The 9,391-nt window shown below is 38.4% G+C and overlaps 1 protein-coding gene across 1 annotated transcript in view; it reads left to right on the top strand.

The window, feature by feature from the left end:
• Positions 1–9,391, top strand: part of EBF1 (early B-cell factor 1) — a 527,426-nt gene that overhangs the window by 465,826 nt on the left and 52,209 nt on the right. The window lies entirely within an intron of this gene.

Here is a 9,391-nt window from a genome sequence, read left to right as displayed (position 1 = left end):
ACTAAAGCTGTGAACAATCTCAATCTCTTCACCATCCATCCTGATGCTGCCAGTTGGTCCAGTGGTGAGAATCTTTGTCTTCTTGACATTGAAATTTAGGATGTTAAAAACTTCTACTCTTATTTGCCAGGCTATTAGAGGATCCTTCATTAGCATAAATTGATGCTTGCTGTGGTCACTTTAAAATGTTACAAAATAATCACTTATTCTTCTAATACCACCCAGTTATCAGTTTCACTCTGTCTCATTAGTAGAATTAATGGGTGCTTTGGAGTAATTTTTATTCTATTTTTCTTGGGATAGTTCCCTTCAGTACTGTTTGCCGAGTACTGCTGTAACTTTATTATCCAACTCTAGTGAAGCCTGTCCACTGGAGTAGAGGAAATGATTCTGTGAACAGTGGGAGTAATTTTTCGAGTTGTCTCATAAAGCTGTGATATTAGCAATCACAAATCAGACCTCAACCCAAAACTCTGTGCTTGGCTGGCGTGAGGATTGGAGGAGGGGTTCTTGGCTTTGGAGCCGACCTGGTGCTGTCTCCTGCTGAGAGCCATAAGTTGCTGGTAGGTTTGTTCTAGGCAAGTAATAAGTATTGTTGTTTAGCAATTGTGTTGTTGAAATCCAGCTCCAGTATGTCTGACAGTATTTATCTAAAATACTTTCCCTGGTGCGTGTTCAAGTTCCAGTAAACCGTGTCTTATTGTGCGACCTTTTCATTTTCTAGTGAAAAGGGATCAGCTCGTCAGATAAAAGCTACAAGCCGGAGTACAGGAAAAATGCGTGCTCAGAAAATCCAAGCATGATTGAAAACAAGATGTGTTAAATCAATGCGGTTTATCGCCTGCCTATTCCCGGCAATTGCTGTTCTAAGCTCATTCTGAACACACACTGGATGATAAAAATACGGTGTCACAGCACTCGCCAGGGTGGGAACGCAGGAAAACGTGTTTATCAGACAGCCTGGGTGATTTTGCCCCCTTGATAACAGTTATTGTCAAAACTCTTTGGGAAGAAATCCGAAGAACAATTATAGAAGCAATATTACTCTTGTTATATCAGAAGATATGCCAGTGGGGGAGAGAATTATGGATTTATCCTTAAACATTAGGAACGAAAGACAGAGTGTGCTGGCCCACAACACTTAAACGCCATCATCCATTACACAGCAAACACCATCCTTCTCTGTTCAAATGAGCAGAGCCGGCTCTGAGGCCCAATCATAAATGAGGGAAAAATCCAAAATGAAACAGATTGAGAAGGGGGAAAAAATTGTGAAGATATTCAATCTTCTATTTACTTGAGTGTTACAATTGTAGTTTTAAACTAAGGTTAGATTTGGGAATCTAAATAAGGCCAGGCTGTTCAGAGCATAAGATGCACAATAACATGTCCAGCTTTTCTCATCAACTTTATTACAATTGGAAGTATTACAGTCCTTCCTAATTATTATAAGTTCACCTACTTCCTATTTTAGGTAGAGTGTAACCCTCCAGGGCAGCAAAGGAATCTTTCCTCATAAATCTGTTCCACTTCTGCCTGTAACTTCTCACATAAACCCTGCTAGAAAATGCCAACCTCTGGTGGCATGAAATAATTGGGTTTATGTATCTTAATATGCAATATGGGTACCATTTTCCTAAAAAAAAAAAAGTGCCCTTGAGGTGTAGTATAGGGCTCAGCTATTGCCTAAAGGTGTGCAGTTTGAACCTACCAGCTTTTCCACAGGAGAAAGCTGTAGCAGATTCCTTCTCTAAAGATTTATAGTCTTGCAAAGCCTATGCATCACTCCAATTCTGTCCTGTCGGGTCTCCTGTGAATCAGAATACAACAGATGACAGTGGTATATTTTGTTATTTTAATTTTTTTAAATTCGGTTTGTATACAATAGTTTATTTACATTGTGTTTTATAAATTTTTTCATTTACATTGTGTTTCATACATTTATATACATTATCATTTATATAATTAATTGCTATTAATCTATGGCTACTATTACCCCATCTTTTTGCGTCCCCATTGAATCTTTCCAATGCCTTCACTTCCCCATCTGCCTACTAAACTCTGCTATCCTAGTAATTTCCACGCTTTTCCTCCCTATCTACCTTCCTATTTTCCCTTTCCCCTTCTGGACATTTCTTACTAGTTATCTTACTAGACACATATTACTAGTTATTTGTCCAATTTTACTGTAATAGTCTTATATAGTATTTGTCTTTATTAGACTGGATTAGTTCACTCAGCATAATGCTTTCTGAACTGTCTCCCTTGTTCTATACTATTTTACAAAGTTGTTGCTCCTTAGTGCTGTATAGTATTCCATTGTATGAATGTACTGCAATTTCTCAACCCATTCATTTATTGATGGACATTTGGGCTGTTCCAGTTTTCTTGCTATTGTGAATTGTGCTGCTATGAACATATGTGTACAAATTTCCATTTGTGTCTCAGTTCTATTTTCTTTGGGGAATATTCTTAATGGTGGAATTGTTGAGTCATGATCTCTGTGTTCAGCTTTTTGAGGAAATACCAAATTGTCTTGCAGGGTGGCTGCAGAGGGAGTTTCATCATTCTCACCAGCAGTGAGTGAGAATTTCCATCTGTCTATATTCTTGCCAACATTTATTGCTCACTGTCCTGTTAAACTTTGGTGCTGCCACTGGAGTTAGATGCTATCTCATTTTTGTTTTCATTTGCATATCTCTCTCTAGTTGCCAGTGATTTGGAGCATTTCTTCACTTGTCTGTTGGCCAGCCTAATGTCTTCCTTTGTGAAAATCTTTTCCTATTTTATGCCCATTTTGTTATTTAGTTGGCAGCTTGGTTTTTTCCTAAAAAATAAATTAATCTTTCAGGGACAATTTGAGACTTATTGAGACAACTGGGGAGGACAGAAAGCAGAGCTACCTATCATTTTATGGGGCAACTTAAAAGAAAAAACAAAAAACACACAAAACCCACAATGGCCTCTCCAAAAGGTGTATGTTTGTTGATATTATGACCTTTAAGTGAAGAAATATGGGAGTCAAATGGTCTAGATGATTCGTTCATCCGTATGAAGCCGGGACTCTGAAAACCAAGATTCCTGTATCACCTATATTTTATGAAATAGGGGCAGTTTATATGAGTTGTTGCCAGGACTTGCATATATGCTACAAATTGAGATCTATTAATGTAAAAATAAAATAGTCATTTTAGAAGGATAGGCAAAGTATGGCACAAAAGGGGGGAAGGACTTCAGATTTAAGGACAGTTCTGTTAGGTGGCAGTAGCTACATTTCTAGGTGGATTTGTCCCTCCCTGTCCCACCTGTGAATCTGGAGCTATAATCTTTGTCATTGATGTCTCAGGCTTACGGGGGAATCAATGTGATAATGTCTACAAAACATCTTGATGTTACTAAAGAAAGAGTCTTACGATGACATGGGGGCTTGTTAAAAATGCCACTTTGTGAGTAGTCGTTGTGATCATTAATCTGTTGAAAAATCTTCAAGGGGTCGTTATAAATTACAAGACATGAGTTTAAGGCACAAAAAAGTGTTAAACATTAGTTCTCTTTTGCAAATGTTTTAATTAAAAAGTAACCTGCCAAAGTAAAAATAGGCACAAACACTCTGAAGGACAGTATCAGAAATTTAGTATATGAATATGATTTCATTTAGAATTTATCCTGAATTTTATTCCTTAGATGTGTTCTAGTATCTGAAAATTGGAGAGGGGGGGGAATCCACATTCCCATTAATAAAGGATTTGTGATGTGTAAATCATGACCTGTCTATCCACATAATATAGTACTCTACAACCATTAAAAATAATATGTGGCTATAAAGATCTGTATCATCTATGCTTATATGAAACAATAGTGTAAATAAATACCAGAAAGTATGTGTACTAAAATATGAGCAGTCCTTATATATGGGTTACCTCCCCATTTGTGTTTCATTTATGTATTTTTTTAAATATAGTAAGAATGTATTACTTTCAGTTTGAGAAAAAAACCAGTCAAGCTCTTTCCATTTTGAAAAACAAAAGCCCATCAGTCTTAATTCGTTCTTCTTGACTGCTCGTGGTTATTGAAGAGTTCCTAATTCCTGATCATGCACCAGTTCTCTGCATTCCAAGTTGCAGTCCTTAGCGTTTTCCGACTCACTTTCTTTCTCTAAGAGCCCCAGCATTTCATCCCTGTGAGCCCCAGCATTTCATCCCTGTGAGCTCTTTTGTGTGCACTTTCTCCATCTTTCTCTCCTCAGTCTCTGCCTTGCACGCTCGCTCTCCTGTCAGTGATCCTCGTCCCCTCTAGACAGGGAACACTCTGCAACCCACACCAGGCAGACTATAACCTCTGATTCTGATTCTGGTAAAGAAAGATTATCTTCTTGCTATGCTTGATTTTTTTTAACCTCAAAGTTGTTGCCACATATCAAGAGGCTCAAAGACTACAAATAAGAAGTCAGGGCCTGTTCGGAGCCAGTTTGGACATTTTCCTTTGGCTCCTTTATTGGTGCTTGTTGCCCGTATTGGCTTCATCTTGACTCCCTTCTGGTTTGGTGGCAGCTTCTGCCATTCACTGAGCCTCCTCCAGAAGCTTCCCTGAGCCTCTCTGGCTACGGAGGCAGGCCTCCAATCTGTAAAAGCATTTCTCACTGAGGCAGAGGCTCTACTTGCAGGAGTGTTTCGGTTTCCAGTTTTGCAGGGGCTGTATCCCTTCTACAGAAGACAGAACCCAGAATACCTACCTACCTTCTTGTGCACTAAACCCCCAGTTTCCCAATGGCAGGAAATGCAGTTGTTCTCTTCATTTGCCATATTTCTGACTCTCGTTTAGGTTTCTGGATGAGTTTTTGGTTTATATGTTTTAAACTCAGTCTTAAAGATAGGCTTGCGAAGATAACTTGCTGTTTTACTGTTTACCTCTGGTTGTTAATTTAGTGACTGAGGGGGGAAAATGGGGCCATTATGGAACAAAAAGGCTCTGCCTAACACATATGTAATAACTCTCCTGCCCAGAATGGATCTGCCTCGAAGGGAAATGCTCTGCAGTTACTCCTTTAGTTCAAATATAGAGTAGTCACCAGGGAAGCCTGGAGACCCAGGTGCTAGTTTTATCATTGCTTCTGCTATGAGATTTTATTTATTACTTGGCATAGAGTCTAGATATTTGTTTGGACATTAAATGGCAATAGAATATAAATATTACCTTCCTAATATCTGCATTTCTTTTCATTTCCAGTCAAAATGACATCATGTCACACAGCCATTAAAAAAAGGAAATTAAAACCCCAGCAATATGTGAAAGCACTGCGGTGCCTCCTCGCTGAGCTGTAAAAGCAGGGGACCTCTGCACTGGGCGGGTGGGGGGGCGGGCGTAACACCCAAAGCGCTCTCCCCTGATGCTCAGCAACACAAACCCTCCAGCCTCTCATTTCCATTGTTCCCAGGAATAAGTGCTCAAGAAGTTAAAGAGAGTTGGGGAGTGACTTTTCTAAAAGGAAACTCTGAAAAGGGTGTGTGTGTGGGGGGGGGGGAATCAATTGTTCTAGTCAAGGGAGAATTAATGCATTTGTCTTGACTACATGATTTTAATTTGCAAATAAATGTCCCTAAAGAGAATTTTTTTTTAATTCGACGAGTTTGGGAAGTGGATTTACTCAATTTGTAAAAATTTTTATAAAAAAATAATAATAAAAGAAGGTTAAAATCATGAAAAGGCTAAAGTCCACATGAACGTTTTGGTTCAAGTCTGCTCATTACTAGATATCTTGAACCGGATGTGTAATCTTGCAGTTCGTATTCGTGAATAAAATCTACTCCTATTAGTCTCAATTTTCATTGCATATTACATTTCGTGCTGCCTGAACATCTGAATATTGTAGCCAATAGCTTTGTGTAATTAGAGCCATCTTGTCTCCGCTGAGAAAGGGAGTAAGTGGGCATTGAAAGTCACTGGTTCCTTATAAAGGGAAGAGGGTTGGACATGGAAAGTAATTTATTTACTAAAATTTTTCATTGTGATTTAAGTCAAAGTTTTCAGAGCAACTTAACTTTCTAACTAACAATTCAAACATATTTAATGACATCGAAATCTCAACAGCGTTTGTCCTGCTTCCTCCCTGTGTTCCTCATTCCATTCATCCTTTCTTTCCCATCCCTTCCTACCTTCTGATTGTTGTTTCTGGGTGAAGTGGTTTATAAGCATTCCCAGCACAAAGAGAGTTAAAGGGACTTAATTTTTTTTTTTAATTGAAATAACTTTTGCCACTGGAAAGTACAGAAAAACCTGTGAGAACTAGAACTTGATGAAATTGCTTTGGCTTTTGAGGTCTTGCAAGTTTTCTGCCTTTGATAAATGTCACTTTCCTGTCATGTACTGTTGTTACTGTTATTGTTGCTGTGTACCATAGAGTCAATACTGACCCGTAGCTGACCCTCTAGCAGATTTTCAGAGGCAGTTAATCAATCGTTTGAAAGGAGATTGTTCATCCATCTCCTGTGGAGCAGCTGGTGACTTTGAACCGCTTGCCTTCAGGATAGCAGCACAGCTTCTCACCACTAGGCCACCAGAGCTTCCCCAGGTTCTATTAGTGGAAAAGTATGCAACAGGTTTCCACCTTATATAGATTCTAGCTCTCACAGGTTTTACTATAATAACTTGGATGTAGATAAAATGCCATCCCCTCACAAACTTCCTACCAGTGTTCATTTCTTAGTGTCATACCATTGCTGTGCTTGAAAGGACACATCGAGAATCTCAGCTAATCCATATATTCTGAAAGTTTGCTGGGTTGTTGTGGTTTTGTTTTTGTTTTTGTTTTATATGTTTGGTGGTTTGTTTGGGTTTTTTTTTGCATTTGATTTGTTTTTTCATGTGCTTACAGAAAATATCCGAATTCACTCTAATGTAGAGTACACACCTTTCTAGTACATTTATTTAGTAAATCTCTGTCTCCCTCTACATTTGAGGGGGTCAGTGGATAATTTCCTAGTTATCTCATATTGATGTGACAGAAATAACCACAAGTGAATACCTTCAATAGACAGTAATACTTTTGTTTTCTCATTGGCTAGGAGGCAAGGAGTGTGAATTCCAGGTAGCAGCACAAGGGGAAAACTTTCTTTTCCTGTAGGCGTTGGGGAAAGTTTTTTGTCTTTTTCAACATCTGTGAGCCCAATGCCCCTTGAAGATCTTCATGTGGTTTAGTATCAAAACAGGAAGACTAGAAGTTGTCAGAAGTGAAATGGAATGTATATAGACTGATATCCTAAATCTTAGTGAACTGAAATGGAGTGATATTGGCCCTTTGAATTAGACAATGTTAGAGTTACTGTGCCATGAAGGATAAATTGAAAAGAAATTACATTCATCATCAAAAAGAACATTTCAAGATCTATCCTGAAATACATAGCTATCAATTACAGGATGATATCTATAAGCATACATCTGTTAATACAACTATTATTTAAATTTACACAATAATCAGTAAAGCCAAGAATAAAGAAATTGAGGGTTAATTTATCTGCAGATTAATAACAACTCATGATTAGAATGTAGAAGTTGGAAACCAAGGATTGACAGTTGGAAAAATGTGATTTTGATGAAAGAAATGAAGCTAGAGATTGAATGATGCTGTTATGTGCCATCGAGTCGACTATAACTCATAGTGATCCTATGCACAGTATCTCTGAACCCTGCTCTATCCTGAGCCTATCTCATTTTCTCTGACACAGCTACCCTCACTACTCTAGTTATTGTGTCAATCCATCTTATCCAAGAACTTCCTCTCCTGTGTTGTCCCTCCACCCTTACAAGCATGATGTCCTTCTTGAAATATGGGTCCCTCCTAGCAAAGAGCAGCTTGATTTCACCCTCCCCAGGACAAGCCTGTTAGTTTATTTGGCAGTCCATGGTATATTCAATACTCTTTTCTAGCACTACAACTCAAAGGCATCAATTTTTCAGTTCTCTTTGGTCATTGCCCAGTTCTCTGATACATAATAAGTAAATGCAAAGACAATGGCCTGGATCAGGTGTACCTTAGTCTCTAGACTTACAGCATTGCTCTTCAGCACTCTGGAGAGGCCTCTGACAGCAGATTTCCCTAATGCAGTTCATCTTTTGTTTCCTGACTTTGATACTACCAATGACTTACTCATTGTAAAACTTTTTTTTTTAATTTTTAATTTTTTTTTTTTTAGGGAAGGGGGAAATCATGGGGTTGAAGGGAGGAGGGATGGGGGAAAAGAAAAACAATGTACATTAATAAATATAAGGAAAAAGAAAACGTAAATATGAACGTTACTGTACACATGGACCTCATCTAATGGCATATGACTATGTTTGTGGGAAGAGGTTGAAGAGAAGATCAATTTCATCAGTCAGAACAAAGCAAGGAAAAGATTGTGGAAAAATCCCCATGTGTTCATATACATGTTCAATTTGATGCTGAAGTAAATAAAAATATTTTCAAGGGAATCAAATTCTGATATTGTACTCAATATCCCACCTGAATTTAGAGACCGTATAAAAAATAGACAATATGCATTGAATACTAATGACCAGAGACTTGACAAGTTATATAGCAAGACCACAAAAAAAATCATTAAAAAGGCAAGTAAGAGTGAATATACTAAAATTTATGCCAGAAAAGATTCTCAAACTTCCTATTGAATCCAAAAATATCTAAAGTAAAAGGAAGAAATTATGAGATAAGAGTTCTCAACAGAATATTTCCAAGAGTGAGTAAAAAAATACAAAGTATTATAATGAAACATGCAAAAATTGGGAGAGGGAGAGAGAGAGAGAGGGTGCGAGAGCGCGCGCGAGAGTGACAGCCCAGCATTTCTCAAGCTGGAATAATTTACACTTAACTGCCAGCGATTTGTTTAAAGTCCTGGAGAGCAATGATGTTTCTGTACTGGCTAAGGTGTGTGTGACCCAAATGTTGCTATTTTCATGTTGGTATGCATGTGAAAGTTGGACAATGAATAAAGAAGACTAAATAAGAAGGAGGGGAAGACCCTCTATGAGATGGATTGATTCGGTGACTGGGGTAATTGGGATGGGTGTGTCAGAGGCGGTGCAGTTGGCGCAGGATAGAGCAGGGTTTAGAGCTGTAGTGCATAGGGTCGCTATGAGTCGGAAACGACTCGATGGCACATAACAACAACAACAACAAATAAGAAGTGCTGCCTTTGTATTGTGGTGTTGGTGCAGAGTATTGAATATATCATGAGTAGCTAAAAGAACTCTTTGGAACTGAGGATGGCGCAACTTCATTTTACATACTTTGAGCATGTTCTCAGGAAGGGCCAACCCCTGGAAAAGGCCAACAGTAAAAGAGAAGACCCTCAAACAGTGATTTGAGGCTGGCATTGGGGTGGGGGTAAGACTGAGAAAA

Source organism: Elephantulus edwardii, unplaced genomic scaffold (genome assembly GCF_000299155.1).
Source record: "Elephantulus edwardii isolate Elephantulus edwardi_28Jun2011 unplaced genomic scaffold, EleEdw1.0 scaffold00197, whole genome shotgun sequence".
NCBI classification, from domain to species: domain Eukaryota; kingdom Metazoa; phylum Chordata; class Mammalia; order Macroscelidea; family Macroscelididae; genus Elephantulus; species Elephantulus edwardii.
This window is presented reverse-complemented; position numbering and strand designations above follow the sequence as displayed.